This window comes from Triturus cristatus, chromosome 4_2 (genome assembly GCF_964204655.1).
Source record: "Triturus cristatus chromosome 4_2, aTriCri1.1, whole genome shotgun sequence".
Taxonomy (NCBI): Eukaryota; Metazoa; Chordata; class Amphibia; order Caudata; family Salamandridae; genus Triturus; species Triturus cristatus.
The window spans coordinates 22,403,471-22,429,214 of record NC_140586.1 but is presented as its reverse complement, the minus strand read 5'-3'; the positions used below and the strand labels follow the sequence as shown (position 1 = coordinate 22,429,214).

The 25,744-nt window shown below is 47.4% G+C and overlaps 1 protein-coding gene across 1 annotated transcript in view; it reads left to right on the top strand.

The window, feature by feature from the left end:
- Positions 1–5,111: 5,111 nt before the first annotated feature.
- The window catches only part of C1QL4 (complement C1q like 4), a 437,587-nt gene continuing 416,954 nt past the window's right edge, over positions 5,112–25,744 (top strand). Inside the window, exon 1 of the transcript XR_014960456.1 lies at positions 5,112–5,245. The gene's annotated coding sequence lies outside the window, so the exon portion shown is untranslated. The remainder of the gene's footprint in view (positions 5,246–25,744) is intronic.

The following is a 25,744-nucleotide window of genomic DNA, read 5'->3' as shown; positions in this document are numbered from 1 at the left end:
TCAGGGAACAGGTGGATCAATCTTGAAGTGGAACGTTTCCAGTCTCGTCTCAGTAGTTGTCCAGCCCCACACAACCATCACCCCCTCACTTGTTTCCGAGGCTCTGAAGCAAAGAACAGGCAGCAGAAGTATGTCTCCAGTCTACTGCGAGCCAACCCAATCCTGTCCAATCCAATCTAATCAAATCCAATCCAATGCTACTCAATGAAAAACCAACAGATATAGCACCTAGCAGACGTGGGGAGGAATGCCATATGGCATATCCCCACACCTACAATATACAGCAGTCTCTCTTTTTCGGTAAAGACTTATAAAATGAGGGGTCAGTTCAATCTTTAAGGTTTCACTAGTAACATTTAAAAACGTGGCTGCGCTTGTATAGCCCATTTATACTGATTTCCTGCCAATGAATACCAAGATGGTCTCACCCAAACTGGTCTGGTAACCTCTGACCTTAGGCTTACTTGGAGAATAGGCTGAAAATAGATCTTGTACCCGGTCGAATCCCAGCACTGTCCTTTTTTGATGATTAATTGAACCAGGCTGCCTAGGAAGGTGGCTATCCTCCCCACCACCTTACTACAGATCCCTGTGAGGTCCTGCAAAGGGCATCAGCCGGTCTGCAGCTCTCCCCTGAAAAAAACCAGGCAGGTTGCATATATACATTAATTGTCAAAATCAAAGGTTACATGGATGTTATAGTTTAACTCAGATTGTACACGTACAATACTATAGAAATTCAGCAGTTCTAGTTAGCTGAGCTAACTATAATAACTCACTCCCCCGGAATGCACTGCTTATGAGCTCACACATTACATCATTCATGACATGGTCAGTGACATTACTCATGACATCTCAAATTATATCATATATATATACACACACACACACACATACATATTCCAAACGAAAGCATGTACTATTCCAGTCACATGCAAACAGGCCCACCAGACGTGATTCTTTGAAGAATTCTTTATTTCCGACAAGTATTGCAGCATTACGCTTTCGACTCTAAGGAGTCTTAATCATATGCGAAGCATGAGTGAGCAGCCATCTGATCTTGTTTCCGGTCAGCTTCAAGAAAGTGATGAAGGACTCCAGAGTATGAGTATATAATGTTGAGTTTTAAAGTGGCAGTGTGTCAGTCACTTGAATATTCAATATCAATCCACGCATGGAAAAGTGTGCACTTTCAAATTTCAGTGTGATCGTCAGTATGTTAAAAATAAATTAGCTCACATATGCAGCTCTTTCCACTCATTCCATTTGGTGGGCTACCATGCTCCTAACATCTAAGGAAGGGTTTAGACATTTTGGGAGTGGGCCGAATAGTGCACTCTGGGATTGCTAGATGCCACACATAGGCGGAAGTTGTCAATGGGTGGGAGGAACCTGGTACTCCATGGGCTAGTGAATGTATCATCCCACCAGGGCACTTTCTGGGCATAAATATGGCACTCCTGTCACCCTGAACCTCAGATCATACCAGACCTAGAGAAAGGACCGAAGAAGGATTGCCCTGCTGACCCCTGGACCTGGCAAGAGAGGCTGCACTGTCTGCTGGACTGCACCTGCCACACCTTGGGTTAGTGAAGAAAGGAAGGTGTCTGCGGCTCCTGGCTCGAGAGAAAGTTGTTCCCAAGTGCCAGACCAAAGATGTGACTCCAAGGATCAGTTAGCTGATCCTCTGGAACCAGCACCAAGATCAAAGCTGAAGAAGCCCCATCCGGCAAATTGGTAGCCACATTCCTGGAATTGTCTCCAACTGCCGCTAGTCACCTCGAGAGACCACTCCTTCATGACCAAAAGTTGCACCTGCATCCACTGGACCTGGGAGTGTTGTCTGAGTCCGGATTGGTCATGCCTATGGGACACAAGCTTCCACCAAATGATACTGCTGAACTTATTGTGTACAGAGACTGGTAGCGCAGCAGCAGCTGGCCTTCTACTGGCTTAAAGAAAACTTCGAAGGACCCTGGCAAAGGTGGCTAAAGTCACCCCACCTCATCCGTGGACTGAGGAATATTTCACACGGGCACCTCCATTGACCGCACAGCACCCAGAGAATCTTCAGCATCCTGCATCCCCAGCATCAGGACCTCTACATGAAAGTCTATGGCAGTTTTGAGGTAAAGCTTGGAATTGGACTTGAGACTGCTTGGTGATCAGGTAACAGCCCCTCCTAACCTGCCTTCTGAACTTGGTCACCCCACTCAAGCCGGAGTAGTCGAACACAACTCTTTAAAATGTTTCAAATGTCAAAACTTTACAGTTACCTCTGCTTGTTTGCGCTTTGGACTAAAAAGGTGAGATTTACATTTTACTTTAAAATCTGTATCTGTTGAATCTTCTGGTGGATTTTTGCTCATCCTGGTGTCTAAAATTCATACAAATATAATCTATATCTGTAAACTGCTGTTAGATTTATTTTTTGTTGTGTGACTTTCTTATTTCGTTGTTTGGTGCTTTTAAATGCTTTGCACTAGTTCCTTTGTTTAGGCCTTGCTGCTCAAAGCGACAGCTACCCAGGGTTGAGCTAAAGGTTTTTGCAAACTGGACCCTAGGCAGTTTAGAGAGTGCATTAAACAGTTACATCGCACAACCATACCATATAATACAACCTAATCCTCACACGTTAGTTGTTGAATAATATTTATTGTTGTTTTACGAATATAGAGAGAACAGACTTCACTCCGTTCTATCATTGGGGAAACACTAGAGGAATAATCAAGGTGAAGGAACTAACCTTAAAAATTTGTTCTTGTTGGCTTGATTGTCCTGATCTAATACAGGAAAACCCATGTGCACTTTATTCATTTGGAGGTTTACCTCCCAGCTGTTTCTTTCCCCAAAACCCCTTTCTCCTCGACTAGTCGTTCTGATGATAATATAAAGCCGACTTATGGATGGATATTGGTAGTTAAGTCTGATCCCAAAGTAACTAGAAGAAGGAATTCGACGTTGACATTAAACCATTTCAGGAAACCTCAAATACTAGCCATGGACCCATCACTCTAAACATTGCGAAGTTTATTTGTTGTAAAATTAATTTAACTTCTCATTTGGAATGTCATATCAAGTATGAGAACCAGAAATTAATTTAAACAGGCTTGTATATAGGCTCCCTTGTTATCCTCTTTATATATGGCAGATTAAACAGTTTGCCTGATCATACAGATGCTTTCCTCTCGTATCAAGAGTAGGAGAATATACAGTGGCTGCTGGTAGGGAACAGTGGCGAGATTTTTTGAAAAAAAGAAGACTTACCTACCGGTCACCAGTCGTCAACTGCCACCTCTCCTCGACCTTCCTGTTTTTCAGGCTCCCAGCAGCACCCAGGCTTCCTCACTCCACTAGCCAATCACGACGCTGCTGTCACCAGCATGACAAGAACAAAGTACAAGGGAACCTTACTCACAACGGAGCCTCGGGTGAATTAAATATATAAACAGGGAACAATGGCTCTTGTGAAATAATACCAACTTATTTTTGGTAGTCAAAAACCGCACAATGGCAATAGCAAGTGTTATGAGTAATGTCTGGAAGAGAGTCACAAAAAACACACAAGTGAGGTCAATCCGAACAGACAGTTTTGTTTATGTAATATACTCAAAAACATAACATTTATCAAATACAATGTTTCACATTTACATATTTAGTGAAAAGGTGTCCCGGTGAAATTATAAGGAATCTATAAACAAAGTGACATGTTTAGTGACATATGTACATGGTTTCCTTCTTGAACCACAAAAGCGACCATTCTTGGATATACAATTTGTAATCAGCACTTATTTTAGATTAAATAGTGCTGTATATTGGTTCACTTTTCTTAACAGTTGACGGCGTTTCGACCCTGTGTGCAATATAGGGTCTCTTCAGGACCTGCAAATGTTGGGGACACCTGAAGCAAGCTAGGCACTGCCTAGTGCGGAAAAAGTGTCACCATGTGTGTAGTGAAAGAAAAGATACTCACAGGGCGACCCAGCCGGGCACCCTGATGAGGTTTGTGAAGGGCAGTCCTAATGATGGATGGCATGTGTAGGTTATTCCACCGTAATATGTTGATAGATGTGTATGCCAAACAATAGCGTTTGAACGTTGTATAACCGGGAGGGCAGCCGATTGCTTTATATAGTTTGACGGTCAGAATATCCGTCTAACTCAAATCCAAATCTTTAGACATCCAAAAAACCAGATTATCAAGATTCCTCCTCCCGGGGCCACGCAGAGCAGCAGAGCGTCAGTCTCTCTGCTCGATATACTCAGTATATCAGTACTCAGTATATCGAGCAGAGAGACTGACACTCTGCTGCTCTGCGTGGCCCCAGGAGGAGGAATGTCGATAATCTGGTTATTTGGATGTCTAAAGACTTGGATTTGAGTTAGACGGATATTCTGACCGTCAAACTATATACAGCGATCGGCTGCCCGCCCGGTTATACAACGCTCAAACGCTATTGTTTGGCGTACACATCTATCAACGTATTAAGGTGGAGTAAACTACACGTGCCATCCATCATTAGGACTGCCCTTCACAAACCTCATCAGGGTGCCCGGCTGGGTCGCCCTGTGAATATCTTTTCTTTCCTAAAGGGGAGTGTGAAATCTGGCAGTCTCAGATGGTACTGCATCAAGTAGTGGGTATCTCCAATTGGCAAGTTCTCAAGTGTGTGTAGGGTAGGGTAGTGGTTCTCCTGTGCGGGTGGTAGTTGTGCCCTCACACACCCTTGCGGGTGCAAAGCATCATCACTGGGCACTGCTCCTCGTGGGGGTGGCGCTGCAGTCCCTCACGGGCCCCCATCGAGGGCGCTCTGTTGGAGATCTTTTAAGGAGTAGCCGCAGTTCTCTTCACTACCACCACACCCAACTATTAGGAAAAGGCTGTGACTCCAACAAAATCTGTGCGTCACCACCGATCTCTAAAATATGGCCACTATCAAGATCCCCTCTTTTATATATTGTTTTTATATATTGCTTTGTGGTGCCTTCACAGACCCAATCCAATATGGCCACCATCGTGGACGGGAAGCCACAATACTCGTTACCACTTCCCTCGCCCCGCCCCATCCCCCGTCATCCTCCTCGCGGCACCACTCAGCTACGAGGCTACACCCTTTAAAACCGCTTTCCTTCCGCCACACATCTACCGGCGACCGTTGAGGAAGATCAGGTTTCAAGTTTGCACCAGAGGAGGGATACGTAAGTTTTATTGTCCCGCTGCTGCCAACTGCCACGGAAATCTAAGGTAACATGCGATAGGCTTGGCTCCCCAGGATTGTACTAATTGTATTCATGTTCCCTCTCTCTCCTTTTTGCCCTTGCTGTACACGTTTTCTATCCCAAGCAGTTAACCCGTCTCATCCTTACGGTGACAGCCGAAGAAGCCATTCTCTAACAACAGGGAGGGTATGACTACGTGCTTGTTTTTCCTCTTGTTTTTTCCTCTGGTTTTTCTTCCGATTTTGTCCCCAGTACAGATTGCACAATCTTGCGATTGATAACTACACCACGGGGAGTTTAGTCAGATTGACATATGGTTACCACTCAGTCATACCGAGGTTCTCTCCCTTCTTCCTTTATTACTATTAATGTTCATAACCTGTCTTTTTCCTTTCTTTTTTTAAGATATAACACCATTCCAGATACAAGTTGTACTGTGTTAGGTTGCTAACGTGATACCTTTCTTTATATTCATTTGTCACTTTTAGCCTGGTCTTCTGGCCTCTATTACATGGGCTACCGCCCTTCTCCCCAACTCTACGCCACCACGGAAGCAGATCGTGTGGCATTTCTCAGATCCCTGGCAGGGTTACAAACGCCAGCACCTCCCATCTGTCTCCGCAAGTGTTGACCTGTACCTTTTACTTCCATCTACCTTATCGTAATCACTGAGATTCAGTTCACCCCGTGGACATTACAGGGGTGTTCATATATATGTCCTATCTCTCTATCTGTATGCCATGAACCAAGTACAACACCCCTCACCACTACACGCATCTGCGTTAGTACCAAACACCTGGGATTGCCAGCTCTCTTCACTGCATGCTCATGTCCTACAACACACAGGAATGACACATGCACTGTGAATGTTGCCACACCCTTGTTACATGACCAGCATCATGTAGTCTCTTCACTGCATGCTCATGCCCTATAATTACCAGGAATGACACATGCATTTTTTTTTTTTTTTGAAATTTTTTTATTGAGCAGTAAAAAGGATACAAGCACGGGCCTACAACCACCTGGGCCGGCCGCTAGAAACAAAAAGGATCACACAGTGCTAAAGTCAAGGACTGGCCCGTGGGGGCTCCGCACATTACAGAAGCTCCGACTGCACATAAGGGAATCAGGATACACACCTTTAACATAAATAACAACTAAAAACAAAAGGCGAGGCGAGACGACATGAAATGGGCGTCGGACCACCGCAGGGAGACTCCACATCCGACCACCCGATGGCGGTCAAGAAGAAGGAGGATTAGGAGGTCAGGGGGGGGTTCACGGGAGAGCCAGGTCTATACTTGGATATACCAGATAGGCAAGGAACCTTCAAGGATCAGGGGGACAAGGCAACCTCAGACGTATCCACCAGGGGGGGAGCACAGATATTCCCACGATACTCATTCCACTGCCCCCAGATTCTACCCCATGCCCCCGGTTTACCACGAGCCACATACACAGTCTTCTCCCTGAACATGCACCAGTCCATGTTCTCCTTCCATACAGACACGGTGGGAGGCCGCTGGGAACCCCAAAGCTGCGCTATATCTCTCTTTGCGATCATGTTCCCCAGGGCCGCCCACCGAGTCTGGGCCGCATTATAGTCATTGGGCTCCCACACATTCAGAACACAGCGACGCACCTCCGGCAACAGAGCCACCCCGGTGACTTGTCCCATAACCTCATGCACCCGGCGCCAATATTCCGCCACCTCGCAGCACTCCCATAGGATGTGGAGAAAGGTGGCACTAAGCCCACAGCCCCGCTTACAGAGCCCGTCCTCAGAAAACCCCATCGAGACCAAACGGGGACCCGTCACGTAAACACGGTGGAGAATCTTAAGCTGGACCAGACGGAGACGGGCCGGGATGGCCACCTCCTTAGGGGACGACAGTGCGGACTGCCAGTCCTCGTCGTCCAACTCCACCCCATCTCCCGTCCATGCCTCCCGAAGACGCACCAAGAGGTCAGCCCGATTATTGATCAGTTTTTTATAAATCAGAGAGATAGTACTGTCGGGAACGTGACCATCAAGTATGCGGTCCTCGAGGGGCGAAGAAACCGGGACCTTGGTCCCTTCCCCAAGGACCGAGAGCAGGGCATGCCGAACCTGGGCATAACGGAAGAACTCCCTTTCAGTAAGCTCGTATTCGCTCTGGAGCGCCGCAAAGGTTTTAACCGAGCCTTTAACCCATAAGTCTCCCACTCTGCTAATACCGATCGTGTCCCAGAGCTCAAAGCCTTTCGTTGTCCAGAGGCTTCCCAAGCGGTCTGAGGCGAATAAAGGAGTAGCACACGTTAAACGCTCACTCCAGCCCATGGCTACATTCGCCGCCTTCCAGATCCTTACCGCAATCCTAGTAGGGCCCGTGAGGGTCCTTCCAGCCGATCGGGAGTAAAGCGCCCTGTTATTGTTACCGCCGGGAAGCAAGAATTTATACATCTCATATGCCGGATTCAATCCAGGAGCATACGTGGCATGGTTAATGGCCGATAGCTGGGAGGCCCAATAGTACCGTCTGATGTCAGGAAGCGCGATGCCCCCGTCGTACCAGGGGAGAGTAAGCTTTGCCAGGGCAATACGCGCCCGCCCGTCCCAAACCAGTCTCCTCTGCAGGCTCTCCACCTCCCGAAAGTAGGCCACCGGAATGACGTCGAAGGAGTTCTGAAGTGCATAAAGAAATCTGGGAAGGGACATCATTTTAAACAGCGCTGCGCGCCCAAGCGGAGACAAGGGCAGCTTACACCACCGAGCCGTATCCACCCTCAAACGCCGAAGTGGAAGCAGGAGGTTCTGCTCATAGCGAACCGCCGGATCCAACGAAACGTACACCCCCAAGTATTTAAAGCCGGACCGAGATGTTTGGATCGGAAGCCGAGGCGGCAAGAGAGGAGGGCCACCAGAAATAGGATACACGCAAGATTTGGACCAGTTAATCGTCAGACCCGAATTCCTCCCAAAGGAAGTAAGGACATCGAAGAGAACATTAAGCGACTGCCGCGGCGAGGCGAGGTACAAGAGAATATCATCCGCGTACAACGAGACCCGGTCCTCGAAGCCCGGGGCCCACCGGATCCCTCTGATCGAGGGCTCCCAGCGGAGCCAGGCAGCGAGCGGTTCCAAGGCGAGAGCAAAGAGCAGCGGGGACAACGGGCACCCCTGCCTAGTACCCCTTCCGAGCGCGAAAGGCTGAGAAACCAGCCCATTGACCACCACCTGAGCCATTGGTCCAGCATAAAGAAGCTTCACCCAGCCAAGAAATCCCTCCCCAAAGCCAAATTTAGCCAAGACAGCCCAGAGGAATGGCCACTCGATAGTATCAAAGGCCATCGTGGCATCTAAAGAAACCAATACGGCCGGTTCGGAGAGGTACTCCGCCCTAGCAAGGACGCCGTGGAGACGCCGCAGGTTAAGAGCGGTATTACGATGAGGGATGAAGCCGCATTGATCCGGATGGATCAGATCACAGATAACGCTCAGCAAGCGATTGGCGAGAACTTTAGCCAGTATCTTGGGCTCAGCATTCAATAGGGAAATAGGCCTGTAGGAGGCACAGCGGTCTCGTGGCTTACCCTCCTTGGGAATCACGACTACAGTAGCCAGACGCTGGTCGGCGGGAAGGGAACCCTCCTCGAGCGACTCCTGAAACATACGACGGAGGAAAGGCGCAATTTTATCCGGGCGTAATTTATACAGTTCAATGGGCAGGCCGTTAGGGCCCATAGCCTTGCCAGAGCGCAGGGAGCGAATCGCAGTGGCAATCTCTTCAACAGACAAGGGGGCGTCCATCCGCTCACGGTCCTCGACAGACAAGCCGGGCAGAGCAATATCCCGCAGCAGGAGGCGAGAGTCATCCTCATCCCTATCAGTCACCGGGGAGTACACCGCCCGGAGGTGGTCAGCAAAACACTCCACAATCTCACCAGGCTCAGTCACACACACTCCATCCGAAACCCGAAGCTCCGGGACCACACGATTCACTCTCTCCTTCTTATCCAGCCAAGCAATCAGCTTACCCGCCTTGTCCCCGGCATCATACAACCTACCCTGCTGCTCCCTATACAGAGTCTTGGCAGCGTCAGTAACAAGAGACTTGTATTCAAACTGCTTCAAGCTGAGGGCATGCAGCCCATCAGGAGTGACACCCGCCTTCAAGGCCGCCTCCAGCCCCGATATGTCAGTCTCCAGCTTCACCACCGCCTCATTCTTAATCTTCTTAGCCACCACTATCTGGGAGAGGGCATGTCCGCGGAGTACTGTCTTAAAAGCTTCCCACAGGGACATTGAGGACGACACCGACCCCTCATTCTCGAGGAAATATTGGTCAATCGACTTGACCAGGCTATCGCGAATCGTGGGGTCTCGCAGGTACCAAGGGTTAATAGGAGCGATCCGCCCAGCAGACCGCGTCCCTGTGTCAAAGAGCAGCCACAGTGGGGAATGATCAGAGATACCCCGAGCCAGGTGCTTAACCTCTCGAATCCGGGCAGTCTGGGCCGCGGGCATAAGAAAATAGTCCAATCTGGAAAGACTCCCATGCGCCCCTGAGTGAAAGGTGTACTGACATTGTGTCGGATGCATTAACCTCCAACAATCTACCAGACCGAAGGTCTCCAAGAGTCCGCCGAGCCATGCCTGGGCAGCGGGGAGGGCCCTGGGCGGGTGACGATCCCGGTCACCCGAAACCACCGAATTGAAGTCCCCGCCCATGAGCAAAAGACTGTCCGGAAGCTCAAGCAGCATGCGACCCAAGTCTGAGAAGGTGGAGTTCTGAAGGCCCGGGGGAACATAGACAGAGACCAAGGAAAGGGACTGCCCCTCCCACCTCCCAGTCAAAGCCACATAGCGCCCTCTATCGTCCGGGACTACCCTGGTGATCTCTAACGGAAGTGAAGATCGCAGGAGAATGCCCACCCCTCTAGAACCAGTGGTGAAACCAGAATGGGCCACGAGGCGGTATCCCCCCCTGTTCATGGCATGACAAACATTACCAACCAGATGCGTCTCCTGTAAGAACACCACATCAGGAGTCAGACGACGCAAATACTGCAGCACAACACCCCGTTTGATACGGTCCCCCAATCCATTGACGTTCCATGACATCAATCTCAACCCGTCCCCCCCCATCCCCTCCAGTAGAGCAAAGGTCCCCCAGCAGATAGCGCAACACCCGAAACTGGACCAGAATCAGTACCTCGCCTTGAGAACAAAAAACACACATCAAAACAACCCCTCCCACCCCCCAACCCCCCCCAAATCCAACTCCCCCCACCCTGCACCCCTGCGGTCCAAAAAACCACCCCAACTTGCAGTGTGCCTGTCGCCCTACAAACCCCATTCTACGAAAAGACCCCGGAGGAGGAAAGGGACCCGTCCCCGCCCGCCCCCCACACAGATCATAGTGAAACAAAATGAACAAAAGAAGTAAAACCCAGCCGAACAGTGCAAAGTGGCAAAGTCAAGGACCAAAAGTCACTCCGAAGGGGACCCGCCACCCTCGGTACCGGCAGAGGGCCCAGGCCGGTCACCCCGGTCCGGCAGCGAATCCAGCCAGTCACTCACAGTCGCGGGAGAGTCAAAAAAGGTAGTCCGATCCTCGTGTTCCACTCGGAGCTTAGCAGGAAAAAGCATAGAGTACTTAAGGCCCAGGTCACGGAGACGACGCTTCACCCCCTGGAAACCCATCCGCTGTTTCTGGACAAGTTGGGTGAAGTCCGGAAAAAAGTTAATGGACGAGTTCTCATGATGAACCGGGCCGTGGACCCGTGAGGCCTGAAGAATCGCATCTCGGTCTCTGTAGTGGAAAAGTTTGGCGACTATAGGCCTCGGGGGGGCCCCCGGTCGCGGCCGACCGCCTGGAACTCGATGGGCCCGCTCCACGGCAAAGAACTTACTCAGGCCAGCGGGGGCGAGCTGTTTGAGGATGAGCTCCTCGACCAGGAGGTCAACCGGGCGGTTGTCGGAGGACTCCGGAACGCCTATGACACGGATGTTATTGCGTCGGGCCCGTCCCTCAAAGTCCTCCAGCCGCCGGGCCATCTGATCGTTGGCCAGCTTGAGGTCGCCAAGAGTGGTCCGCAGGTCCGATACCTCCACACCAAGGGTGGACGTCCGCACATCGAGCGCTTGAACCCTCTCGTTGGTTTTAGAGAGATCCGCCCGAATTAGTGTAACATCAATAGCCACCGTGTCGATTTTACGGGCCAAGGCCTCGTACTGCGTAGCGATGGTCTCCTTGATGCCGTTAATGGCGCCCATGATATCCTGCAGGGACAGCTCCGGGGAGACGGATGTGCCACCTCCGGCGTCGTCCGGGGGGGCACCGGCCGCTCCAGGGGAACCTCTGCCATGAGTGTAGCGGTCCATGTTGTTCGTCTGGACCGGTCCCCCATGGAGGGATGTCTTAGTTTTACGCCCCTCGGGGCCCCCCCTGCCTCCCATGAGGACCACGCTCGCCGAAGGGGACCGCCGATCAAGTGTCGAAGGGGCACCGGCCCAGCAGACAGGCGCCGCACCAGAGTCCGCAAGGTGGCGGTGCGAGGGGACCAAAGTCAGTGGGCACACTTGTAGCAGGCGGAGACAAAGGCCTCAAGCAGAGGCCAAGTAAACACCCAGCCGCACCAAGCAATTCCGCCGTCCAGCCCCTCAGAAGTCCAAAAGTGAAACCGAAAGTGATGGAGCGGCCACTGGCACAGCGCTGCTGCCGCTGTTGTTCAATTACGCCCCGGCTCCACAGTTCACCCTCGCACCGGGCACAGCCATCGGTTGGGCCTCAAAAGTTCAAACCACCATAAGTCAGGATTTCCAGGTCCGATTTAATTTCTGAAAGGAGGTCAGTGTTCAGCCAGCCTTCATCTTCCAGATTCCGTAAACCAAGTCAGGATAAAATCAGGATAAGTTCCGAGGAGCAGCGAGGGTCCGGGGAGCCCTGTGCTCACGCAACCGACACATGCATTTTTAATGTTGCCACACCCTTATTACATGACCAGTATCATGTTGTCTCTTCCCCTCTTTTTTTCTCTTCCCCCCCCCCCCCATTTTTTCTTTGTCTCCACCAGGTTTCGAGCATGGGACACGAATAACACGTGCCCACTTATTAATTACCGTGAGACTCACCTGTCACACGGTAGTAAGGGAATACAGGGTGTCTTTCTCCCTGATCCCCTTGTGTTCTTTTCCTTTCTCACAAAGGTCCTTATGAAGCGCTGAGGGATCCAATAGGGACCACGGGAAGCGCGAAACATGTTGACCACCCACTATTCACCCACCATATCATTTTTAGACACACACACGGGTTGAGAGCAGCGGGACAACATTTTTTCCTCCCCCTACTCATCTTAGCGCGATCTGCGCCTCCATCCCCGACCCATTTTTAACCTGACCCTGAGGACCTACGAATAAAACCACTAGGGTACCAATGGGCCATTTTATCTCACCACTTCTCACCCAACCCACACACCCACATGCACAACTGCGGCTACTCCTTAAAAGATCTCCAACAGAGCGCCCTCAATGAGGGCCCGTGATGGACTGCAGCGCCACCCCACGAGGAGCAGTGCCCAGTGATGATGCTTTGCACCCGCAAGGGTGTGTGAGGGCACAACTACCACCCGCACAGGAGTACCACTACCCTACCCTACACACACTTGAGAACTTGCCTTTTGGAGTCACCCACTACTTGATGCAGTACCATCTGACACTGTCAGATTTCACACTCTCCTTCCCCTTTAGGAACTGATACCACTTTCAGTGTTTATGCTTAGCCTTTGGAGCATCGGTACAGGACATGTCTTTAAAAAGTGCTCCATTTCCCCCCTCCTATATTGTGATTACAGTATCTTTTCTTTCACTACTCACGTGGTGACACTTTTTCCGCACTAGGCAGTGCCTAGCTTGCTTCAGGTGTCCCCAACATTTGCAGGTCCTGAAGAGACCCTATATTGTACACAGGGTCGAAACGCCGTCGACTGTTAAGAAAAGTGAACCAATATACAGCACTATTTAATTTAAAATAAGTGCTGATTACAAATTGTATATCCAAGAATGGTCGCTTTTGTGGTTCAAGAAGGAAAACATGTACATATGTCACTAAATATGTCACTTTGTTTATAGGTTCCTTATAATTTCACCAGGACACCTTTTCACTAAATATGTAAATGTGAAACATTGTATTTCATAAATGTTATGTTTATGAGTATATTAGATAAACAAAATTGTCTGTTCAGATTGACCTCTCCTGTGTGTTTTTGGTGACTCTCTTCCAGACATTACTCATATCCCTTGCTATTGCCATTGTGCGTTTTTCTTTTTGTAATATAAAAGCCATTTATAATAAAAGTACATATGGTGGAAATTAGCACTCTTTAAGATATGAATATTCAAATAATTGCTTTTTGCCCACTGTTTTACTGTTAATCTAATGCCTGTCCCTCTATGCCATCTGGCAATTACTTTTTCCAGATAATTAGACTGCATTTCAAGTAACACAAGTTTATACTAAGAACCTACTTTGGAATCACCCACATTAATGAACGTTTGTGTTGTTGTTTTTTTTTGTTTAAAGTTTTTTATTAAAACAACAATGATCTGCATGTATAATTTTACAATCTTAATGTTACTTCTTTACAGTCACTTGATATACATTTCTACATTGGTACACATATGACTTCAACAACATCACAGGTCCTCGTCCGAGTCGCTATCTTCTTCCGGGGGCATGCAGATGTTTCCCCTATATATGTTCCACTTTTCCCACACCCTTCCCCATTTTTTGGGGCATTTCCTATTTATAAATGTGTCCTTTTCCGCTACCATAACCATATCCATATCTTTACACCAATTCAGTAATGTCGGTACGATCCCCACTCCCCACTTTTGCGCAATATTCCGCTTAGCTATTATCATGCCTGTCGTTGCCCACTGACGTTCGGCGTGATTAAGATCTGTTGGACCCCAGACGTTAAGGAGGCAGCATTTAGGCTCAAGCGGGACATGTTTCTCGGTGACTTCTGCGATAGTTCTTACCACTGCCTCCCAGTAGGGTGTACGTTTCGGGCAGTCCCATAAGGTGTGATAATATGTACCTACGTCCCCACAGAGGCGCAAACAACATGGGTCAGGGGTCCTTCCCATCCTGTGCAATACCGTTCGTGTGTAGTAGGTCCTATGTAGTATTTTAAATTGCACCAAGCGCAGTCTAGAGGAGATTGCTACCTCCCTTGGTGAAGCCAACGCCTCTCGCCAGTCAGGGTCATCCATGTCTCCCACCACCGACTGCCAAAGTTCCCTGAGCCGGTCAAGTGGATCTGCCCGGTTGTTAATGATTTTTTTATACGTTAGTGAGGTCGCTCGTTTGTGCAGGTAGTCGGTTAATAGTCGGTCCTCTAAGGGGGATGATTCTGGGAGCGTCTCAGCTGTAGGAAGTGCTGCTTCTATCGCATGTTTAATTTGCAGATATCTGAACTGTTCGCTCTGAGCCATTTTGTAATGCTCTTGTAGGTGGGTGAAACTGACGACTTTCCGATTATGCCAGAGGTCCCCAAGCTGGGAGATGCCGTTCAGATCCCATTTTTGAAATCCTTTGCTGTTGCCCAGTGTACCAAGTTTACTTGTGCCCCATAAGAGTGTGTGTTGTGTAAGTCTGCCTGACCAACCCAGGTGTCTATTTACTGTGTGCCAGATGTAAATAGTGTGCGACCCTGGAGCTAGAAGGTCAAGGGCTTTCTGATTGTTGTAGAGTGCTCTATTAACACCGCCTTTCCCTAGTGACATTCTGTCGAGGTGGTGGGCCGTGTCTGTGTCCGGCACATGAAGCCATTGATTAATGACTGTGAGTTGTGAAGCCCAGTAGTCGCTTTGATGTCAGGCAGGGCTATCCCGCCGTCATGCCAACTCCGCACCAGTTTATTCGCTGCCACTCTTGACGGCTTGCTATCCCAAAGGAGAGCCACAACCTCTGAATTCCCTGCTCTAAAATATGAATCAGGGACTAAGTATGGCGTATTTTGTAGGACATATAAAAATCTGGGCAGGGCCATCATTTTAAAGAGAGCTGCTCTACCTAATAGGGTGAGTGGTAGTGCTTTCCAGTGCTTAATATCGCGCTTCAATTTTTGCAGAGGGGCATGTAAGTTGAGTGTTAAAAATGCGTCACAATCTGATGTTACATGTATGCCAAGGTACTTAAAACTGTCTGTGACTATTTGGACCTTGCAGCCTTTTGGGAGGCACGGGGGCGGACCATGTAATATATACAGTACAGACTTATCCCAATTAATGGCATATCCGGAGACGGAACCAAACACAGCGCAGATATTGAGTAGCGCATGGAGGGATCGCGTGGGTGAGGCGATATACAGTAGTACATCATCCGCATAGAGGGAGATACGATCTTCCCATTCCTCCCTCCATTTTAGGCCTCGGACCATCGGATCCCATCTTATCCACGCCGCCAGTGGTTCGAGGACTAATGCAAACAATAAGGGAGACAATGGGCAGCCCTGTCTCGTCCCCTTGCCCAGGGTGAATTCCCGCGATATGTGACCATTAGCGACCACATGTGCTACCGGATCGGCCTAGAGTAAATGTATCCAGGAGCAGAACTTTGGTCCGAACCCTAGATGTTGAAGGACCGCAAACAAAAAGGTCCATTCCACCGAGTCAAAGGCCATCTTTGCGTCCAGGGAGAGGACCGCGGCGTCTTCCTGTATAGTGTGTTTTCGTCCCAATACACCATGGAGGCGTCTAAGATTCAGGGCTGTGTTTCTGCCAGGCGTAAAGCCCGACTGATCCTGTTGGACCAATGTGGGGAGATGGGGGTGAGTCTAAGCGCCAGCGTTTTGGCTAAGATGTTCGCTTCCGCATTAATTAACGAGATCGGACGATATGATGTGCATTCCTCTATTGGTTTGCCGGGCTATGGATGGCCACAATAGTTGCCAGTCCTTGATCTCTAGGGAGTGTCCCTATGTCTTTACTCGCTTAGAACATTTGTAACAAGTATGGGGCTATCTTGTCCGCTGTGTGTTTATATAAATCTATTGGGATGCCATTTGGACCAGTGGCTTTGCCCGATTGCATTTTTGAAATGGCTACCTTGAGTTCGTCTACTGTGATGTTTGCTTCTAGACTTTCGGCTTCTTGAGGCGTGAGCTGTGGCATACGGATATCTTTGAGGAATGCGAGCGCTTCCTGTACGGTGGTAGTGTTTGTGGACGTATATATTCGCTCATAATGTTGCGCTAGTGCGGTGACTATGCGTTGTGGGTCCGACGTGATTTCTCCATCATCGGTCCTAATCTGTGCTATCCGTCTGTGCGCCCGTTCTCTCTTGTCTAGCCATGCAAGAAATTTGCCTACTTTGTCTCCGGACTCATAGATCCGGTATTGGACTGCTTGCAGACGGGACTGAGCGTCAGCCCAGAGGCATTCCTTGTATTCTTGTTGTTTCATGCGTAATGTATGTGCTGTCTCTTCAGTGGGTCCGACTGCATGTTGGGATTCTAAGTGTTGTATTTCCTGCTCTTAGGTCTCTATTGCATTCTTTTTTTCCCTTTTATGCCCTTCAATGAGGGAGATAACCTGTCCCCTTATCACTGATTTGTATGCTTCCCATAGTGTTAATGGGGAGGAGACTGATGTTTCGTTTTCTTGGAAGTATTGCGTGGTTGCAGTGGTTAGATTTTTTCTGATCTTAGAATTCATAAGGAATCCTGGATAAATGGGATACATACGACTTTGAATGGTGCGGTGTGCCCGCCATTGTGCGGTTTTTGACTACCAAAAATAAATTGGTATTATTTCACAAGAACATGAAAAACAGAAAATGTAGTGGAGGGTCCTAGGGATATTTATCGACCTATCACGGATTACTTCCCCTGCAAATACTATGTAGAACTAAATCCGGTGGTCTGCTAACAATCAAGAGGACCAAAGTAACATATCACAGAAAGAGTACTACAAAAAGCCAGTAAACAGAGCAAGACGACCCTTCAGAGAAATCGGATTCCCATCACTCACCAAGGTGATCAGTATCATCATTTGGGTATCCTTCCTACCATCCACTAATCCTCTTGATCATCGAGGACATTGTAGTGGATTGTATCTCGACCAAATCATAGAGGGAGGACACAAAAAAGAAGTAAGTTTTCAATTTCTGATGATCACAAATGGTAGGTGAAAGAATTTAAGTGCAGTGCATGAAAGTGAAGCTGAAAAAGGATTTAGAAGAGAGAAAAAGATTTTTATTTAGATATCCCTTGTAATCCTTAATAAAAACAGTGCAAAAGCAGCTTACAAAAAATAATAGCTGCTTCAAAGTACGTTCAACATGTTTCAGCCTCCTGGAATCGTAGTCCTAGGCTTTCTTCAGGACCTAACTAGAATAAGCGTTGCTACTACATTAAAAATCAGGTGAAACAACAGTGATATAAAGTTGGAATCAGTAATATAAAGTTGGAATTAATACAACCTTACGCAATGAATGCCGTTCCTCTGTACTGACAGGATACAGTCGATACCCATCTTGTTCGAGGATAGGACCTCACCTCGCCCGGTCACAACTCAGGTCAAAGAGGCCCCGCTCTCTCCGTCGGTACCTCAAGCTCGGACTGAGCTGAGTATGCCTGTCAGCAGACCACCGGATTTAGTTGTTGTTCTATTATTTCACAAGCGCCATTGTTCCCTGGTCACCAGCATGACAGCAGCATCATGATTGGTCTGAGCAGCCTGGTTTGGTGCTCAGACAGGGAGTGGAGCCTGTGTATGTTCTCCATAATACAGCTGGGTGGAGAACATGCTAAACCGCCATACACACTTATGGTGGACCAACCACTCCTCCCTCTGACGCGAGCCCATCCTTGCCCCACCCTAACCTGGCTCCATACTAAAAATAAAATGATAATAACATTCTGTTATTATCATCTTATTTTTCCTTTGCACTGCTCAGAGATCAGTGGGGCGACGCTCTTCCTTAGCGGAGGATCCGCTGCTGATAATATAATCCATTTGGCATATTTTTATGATCTAATTATTCTATCATTTAACCAAATTGGACTCCGAACAGCTATACCAATTGCATCAATATAATGTAGAAAACTGTCTTTAAATGAATTTAGCTAAAACTAAAATCATGGTAATCAGCACTAATAAACCTGGATATCAATGTGTCATTGACCCCTTTATTGAATTGGTTACCAACTATCTGCATTAAGAGATCACGTTTGATAACAACTTAAGTCGAAGTACCCATGTAGCTAAACTAAGTCCTTGATCTCTATGTGTTGTTAATCCTATAAAGTGTTTTTCTGGGAAAATATGGGGCACGTGCTATCAGTCAGACTTGAACTGCTGCTAATGTGAAATTCATTCCAATCCTGCAGTGTGGTTCACTTGTTTTTTAGCCAAGGTTATTGCAACTCTGAACAATCTTTTAATCAAATGCCTGCGCAGTGTTTTTAATTATAAATCTTTCACACCACACTGTAGGATTCACCTTAAATGTTACCTTCTATCTTTGGTTGCCTAGATAGTATCATTTTTTTAACTGCATGATAAACTGTGTTAATGCCAAGGAAAGCTCTTTAAAATATATTATCCAAAGGGAAAGCTGCTTAACCAGCACCCAGTCATCCATGGTGAAACTTTAAATAATATTACACTCACTGTTTAAATTCCTACTTTGGATACACTCCCTAACAGGAATACTGCTGAACGTTAACATCTATTAAAAAATAAAATCAAAACTGTCTTTTATACCAATGATATAAAATAAGCACTTGGCTACAGAAGCTCAAAGCATGTGCCTCACACATGCGCCAATAAGAGAGTCATATTTTGAAAGTGATTCAGAGGCAAGAATAAAATTTAACTACTTCAGATTACTATTATATATACCGAACTTACAATTTGAAAGTGCTTGGGGAAAACAGGAGATTTCTCAGAGAATCTGTCTATGCAATAAAGCTGTCAGAGCTGTAGAGAGTACTGTTTGTCTTTGCCCAAAATGTTTTAACCTTAGAAGGAAACTGAAGACGTGTGCCTCTGCTTCAACAGTAAATTTAGTAACTGATTGTATTGCCATTTTTGATAGATCAACATCAATTCGCTTACGGGCTGTTAACAAACTACCATAAACTGACTTGAACATGGTGACTTTTTTTTCAACTATCTTTATTGAAGTTTTGCATTGTCATTTATAGCATCTAAGACAAGTTTAAAAGAAAAACACATTCTACCTATTGTTAAACATATAAATTGATGCAGGCTCCAAACCTGCAATCAAAATGGTCTATTGCTATATAACCATAAGAACAAGAACAGAACTGTGAGTCTGAGTTACCATAATACATGCAGACAATTGCTGGTGTATTGCAGCCGTGCCTGTAGGTTTCCTGAAGTAGGGGGTGGTAACCAGTGGTTAAGTTTTAAAAATATAAGTGCCGGGGCTCTTGTCAGGGGGCAGTTTGCACCATCCCATTTCTTCTGTTAGCACCGCCTAAAACAGAACTAACTACTAACCCTTGGCGCTGGGGAACCAGGTTTGAGTCTCAGCCTTGGCTCAACACCCTGTGATTCTAGGCAAATCACTTAATCTCCCCGTAAATGAATGTGTCCTTAACTGGTGCTCATGAAAAGCACCTGTGTTGATTTTTAAGTGCCGGTGCTGAGCACCAGAAACCACCAGCTCAAATTAAGGACTGGCGGTAGCGCTGGCTTATCGCGTATGTGGAGGCCTATAAGGGTAGCATAAGAGGACGTGTGTCACGCCCTGTTTGGACGGGGGGGTTGACATTCGGTTGAGGGGGGAAGTAATGCCACTATGGCGCGTGCAGTGTCGATCTATTTGGAGCTGGCATTGTCATCAGGGGCTCCCTGAAAGGCAAAGAGAAGTTCATTGCATGCGGCCGCAATGGGACACGTTCTGCTCCATCTCACTGGATAGTCGTGTCCCTCCACCCGTCGGCACTGGGCAGCATTGGAGCATTCCAATGCATTGCAAGCGCTCGTCGAGCAATTAGCAAGGCCAGGTCAATAAATCGGCCGGATGCGCCACACGCTCTTTGGTGCCTGTTGACTCCCAGCAAGCAGCTGGCCATGCAGTCAGATCCTGCCGGCCTGTGACGGAGGTAAGGACTGCACAGCCTTCTTTCCAGAGCGTGCGGGCCCTCAGCCAATTCCAAAACATTTTATGTCTGCAGCTAGCGCATTCTGGTGAGGCTGTAGGGTATATTTTTTTGTAATTTAGCCAGTGTGAGAAAAACTCTATGCAGTATACATTGAAATCGTGCATTGCAGGAGACCTTCCAAGCTGTACGCGAACTCTGCTCCATTGTTTAGGGTTCAGCGCATGGCCAATTTCGTGTTCCCAAATTTTTCGAAGGGATGCTAGTGGGCCCATTGTCCTTTGGGAGATGGCTTTGTTAAGCCAGGAAATGAGTCCCCGCCCAGTGCCTACTGTGTGGAGTACCCATGTCAGGGGGTGGGGAGTAAGCTCTGACTCAGTGATGTCCTACAATCGCTCCATTTCTGTAGCAAGACGACTGTGCGTCAGGAACTGAGCCGTTGAGAGTCCTGTTTTTTCTGTCAACTGGTCAATTGGGACAAGGACACCTTCATGGAATAAGTCACCCAGGGTTCCCACTTCTTAGGGTTCTGCGAGCTCAACGCCTTCAACTCCAATAATCGTTCTGAAGGTTCATATGGAGTGCCTGGGTCTCTCAGGCACATAGGGTGCCCTATGATGACTTGCATATGCAACCTGAAGGAGGTCGCTGGAGGGCATGAAAAAGTTTTCACACAAGGCACAATGAGGCACAGAGCTCTTGTCTTGTACCATGAGAACACCTCTGTTAAATTGCAACCAGATAGCCAGCGAGTTGGCACTTAAACTGTGGCACTAGAGAATAGTACTTGAATACTGGGGCTCTCTTCTCTCCATGCTCCGTTGGGAACTGCAGATTGGTCACTCTATGCCTCTCTTTGTTCCATTAGTTCACCCAACATTGTATTCAGTGATTTGAATGTACAATGGGGGAAATTGACAGGTAAGTTGATGAAATAATATAAGAGCTTTTGCAACATTTCCCTTTTTAGGTCTCGCCTGAGCCAGCGCATGCGCTGGTCTGGCCGAGACATTTTGTATGCGGGCTTTCCAAGTGCTGCCTGTGGCCTAAAGCCTGCTTGCACGTGAGCGTGCACGCGCGCAGCCGCCATGTGTATCTCCGCCGTGCTTGATCGCGTCCGCGATCAATTTCACTTTCGTGGGCCGGGCGGCCGTGTCATTTTCACAGCCGCGCGGCCAATGCTTGTTTACATTGTTTGCAGCACCCTTCAAGCGCGATATGGTACATTGACTGAATAGGACGAAATAGCTTAAACTATTTATGGACATTTCTATATCGCCTGCCATGGGTCATAATTGCTCACACTACCTTTTGCTATTATTGCTGATTTTGACTTGCATATCGTGTTTACAGTAATTATTGCATGTATGGCCTGTGGTCATGATGGGACATCTTGCCGGAGGACTTCATTGTATATGCAGTGCTTCAGCCATAACGCTTATACTGCCTGTGCTCTATATCACTTGTGCTCCTGATGGCATTATTGCATGAATCTCAAGTGGGTGACTGCTCTCACTGTAAAATAATCTCAACTGTGATGCAGAGCTAGGTACTAAAAAAAGGGGCGAACGGTGGCCTCAATTACAGCTTTGCCTCAAATCAACCATTATATGACAGCTATTTACTCCACACTAATAAGGCCAGCGCATGTGCTGGTCTGGCCGAGACATTTTGTATGCGGGTTTTCCAAGTGCTGCCTGTGGCCTAAAGCCTGCGTGCACGTGAGCGTGCATGCACGCAGCTGCCATGTGTACCTCCGCCGTGCTTGATCGCGTCTGCGATCACTTTCACTTTTGCGGGCCGCACGGCTGTGTCATTTTTAAGGCCGCGCGGCCAATGCTTGTTTACATTGTTTGCGGCTCCCTTCAAGCGCGATATAGTACATTGACTGAATAGGACAAAATAGCTTAAACTATCTATGGACATTTCTATATCGCCTGCCATGGGTCATAATCGCTCACTCTACCTTTTGCTATTATTGCAGATTTTGACTTGCATATCGTGTTTACAGTCATTATTGCATGTATGGCCTGTGGTCATGATGGGACATCTTGCCAGAGGACTTCATTGTATATCCAGTGCTTCATCCATAACGCTTATACTGCCTGTGCTCTATATCACTTGTGCTCCTGACGGCATTATTGCATGAATCTCAAGTGGGTGACTGCTCTCACTGTAAAATAATCTCAACTGTGATGCAGAGCTAGGTAGTAAAAAAAAGGTGCGAACGGTGGCCTCAATTACAGCTTTGCCTCAAATCAGCCATCATATGACAGCTATTTACTCCACACTAATAAGGCCAGCGCATGTGCTGGTCTGGCCGAGACATTTTGTATGCGGGTTTTCCAAGTGCTGCCTGTGGCCTAAAGCCTGCGTGCACGTGAGCGTGCATGCGCGCAGCTGCCATGTGTACCTCCGCCGTGCTTGAACGCGTCTGCGATCACTTTCACTTTCGCAGGCCACACGGCTGTGTCATTTTTACGGCCGCGCGGCCAATGCTTGTTTACATTGTTTGCGGCTCCCTTCAAGCGCGATATAGTACATTGACTGAATAGGACAAAATAGCTTAAACTATCTATGGACATTTCTATATCGCCTGCCATGGGTCATAATCGCTCATACTACCTTTTGCTATTATTGCTGATTTTGACTTGCATATCCTGTTTACAGTCATTATTGCATGTATGGCCTGTGGTCATGATGGGACATCTTGCCGGAGGACTTCATTGTATATCCAGTGCTTCATCCATAACGCTTATACTGCCTGTGCTCTATATCACTTGTGCTCCTGATGGCATTATTGCATGAATCTCAAGTGGGTGACTGCTCTCACTGTAAAATAATCTCAACTGTGATGCAGAGCTAGGTACTAAAAAAAGGGGCGAACGGTGGCCTCAATTACAGCTTTGCCTCAAATCAACCATCATATGACAGCTATTTACTCCACACTAATAAGGGTGCAACCTTGGACTATGACATGTGGCAGCACAAACAGAAGCACTACAGGTAGGGTTTTATCCAAAGGTAACACTGCAACACCCACCATTAGGATGTTGCAGGCCATGGGACTCAATTCTGCTGTAAATATTAACCTGCTGCACTGATCCTTTTGCACAAGAGTTCCTTTTGCCTTCAGAGCAAACATAGGCCTAGCAAATCTCTTACTACTTTCAAAGACCTGGTTGATGGGACTTGGAGGGTTCAAATGTTTGCATTTGTTAGGGCATTAGTACGCATCAGCGTACGCTGCTGCAGCAGCATTGCTTTGCCAACTAGATGGCACTGGTTCTGTGTTTTGTGCTTGCGGGCATGCAGGTGGAATGTCCACACACGTTCTAGAGATCGCTATGGGCATGAGGGAACAATTTTAATGTAACAGGTAGTAGCAAAAAGTGGTAGCTGTGTTCATAATGCGGATACGTTTGGGAAATACACCACCCAGTTGTGGCATCCTCAATTAACCAACAAGATGGATATTGCACTGTGTCCAGTTTGTTTTTGATGTCAGAAATCAGAGGCTATAGTAATGTAATCCCATCAATAATAATAGATGCATTGGGGAGTCTCTGTATCTTCACATGCTCACTGAGTTGGATGTTGCAGGCACAATCAGTATTGAAATGAATCTTTTAGTTTTGCAAAAGGGTCCCCTCCCATGGAATAACCTAATTGAAGTAATCCATTTGGAATAATGCCACTAATTGCCTGCAGAACGTGGTCAATGAAAGCCAATCATATATATACTTTACGATGCCTCGTTTGTGAAAAGAAAGATGTACGCCATGAGCATCTGTCTTCTAGATAACTATGGTGCATTTCAAGATTTTGTTCTCTGTTATCTGTGTCAGCATGTACCTGTTTATTTGTCTAAAATAGCCTAACTTAATAATAGATTGTTTTTTTCTGGTGCTTGTTTTGGTTTAGTCCATGTTATTGATGGTACTAGTACAGCGCTGACCCAGACTCAACGGGTGCAGTGCACTTTTCATAGAAACAGTGGTAAAATCCAAGTGTGCAGTTTATAGGATGAAAGCAACATCATTTGCATTGCTTTGGGGTTTCACCTGCAGGGGAGGTTTTGTACTGGATAAAAGACGAAGAAGGGGAGGGCGGTGATAAGAAAATGATGTAACAGATGGATTTCTTTTTTGCTCCCTTCAGGGTCGATTTAAACTTAGAGCACACTGTCCGTTTGCACTGCGATGCACCTTTGACCAGGGAGACGCCGAATGTGCTCCACCTCTTTGTGGAGCACTGTATATGCGCCTCCAGACAGCTTCAGGAATGTGATGAGGTTTGCAGAGCTATGAAGGACAGACATCAATATAACTAGGGTGTTATGCAGGAAGGTGATATGCAGAACTGTGTTATAATCCAAGAAGAACAGAACACTGACAGTGTGCCGGTTAAAGGAGGAATGTGGTTAAGGGTTAAGTTCATGCAGCTAGCTTAAATGGGCCACGTCTAATTATGGTTTTGTGAGTGCATAGCTGAAGTCCTATTGTGTAGCTGTTTGGCAGATGTATATAATCGAATATGGGGCAGAAGTAAGGGGGAATAGAGATGCTGTGATGAAGTGGCACAGAGTTCAATTCAGGATAGAGCTGTTTACGAAATGCAGGGATGCAAAGTTCACTCAGTGCAGGGTGGGTCAGTTCATTCAATGCAGGGCAGTACAGCAGGTCACTCTTGGGAGGCACAGCTAATGATGCAAGGGGAAGCACCCGACTCAGGAGAGGGGCATTTAACTAAATGCACGGTGATAAAGATGGCTCAATTCAGAGTAGCATAGATGGTTAATACGGAGTATCACTCAAGGCGGGGAAGCAGAATTAATGTAATGACAGGTGAGACAAAATGACTAAGTACATATGGATAGGAGAGAGAGGGGGTCCCTGGTCCCCTATTAGACCAACAGGGTTCAAGTGGCTCATACTCGCCATCTAGAGTTAGGAGATGAATTAATGAATACAATAATACTAATTAAGAATTGATATTAATAAGGTTTCTTTTGCAAATCTGATTCTGATCCCTATAATCATAAATACCCAGCAGAGTACAGCAGCGCCTGCACAGGTATGAGCTGCTTAAGGAGTACTACGCATGCACCCCTACCAGTTTATCTAGAGGTCAGAGCCGGCTCTTGCTCCGATAACACCCTGGGCGGAAGGACATATGGCGCCCTCTCTGCAGCTAGTGAATAATGCGAGACCGCAGGGTGGCCATTTTGTGTTCGCAAGTCAGTTACACATCAAAGCAGCGATTAGCCTCTGAGCCTAGTGTTTGAAGCGCATTAAAAAACAAGCATTGGCACAGCCAATAGGTCTCGCCTTTGGGACCTTATAAGTGTTTAACTATGCAACAGTTAATGTTGCTGCACCAAGGATTTTATGCTGCATAA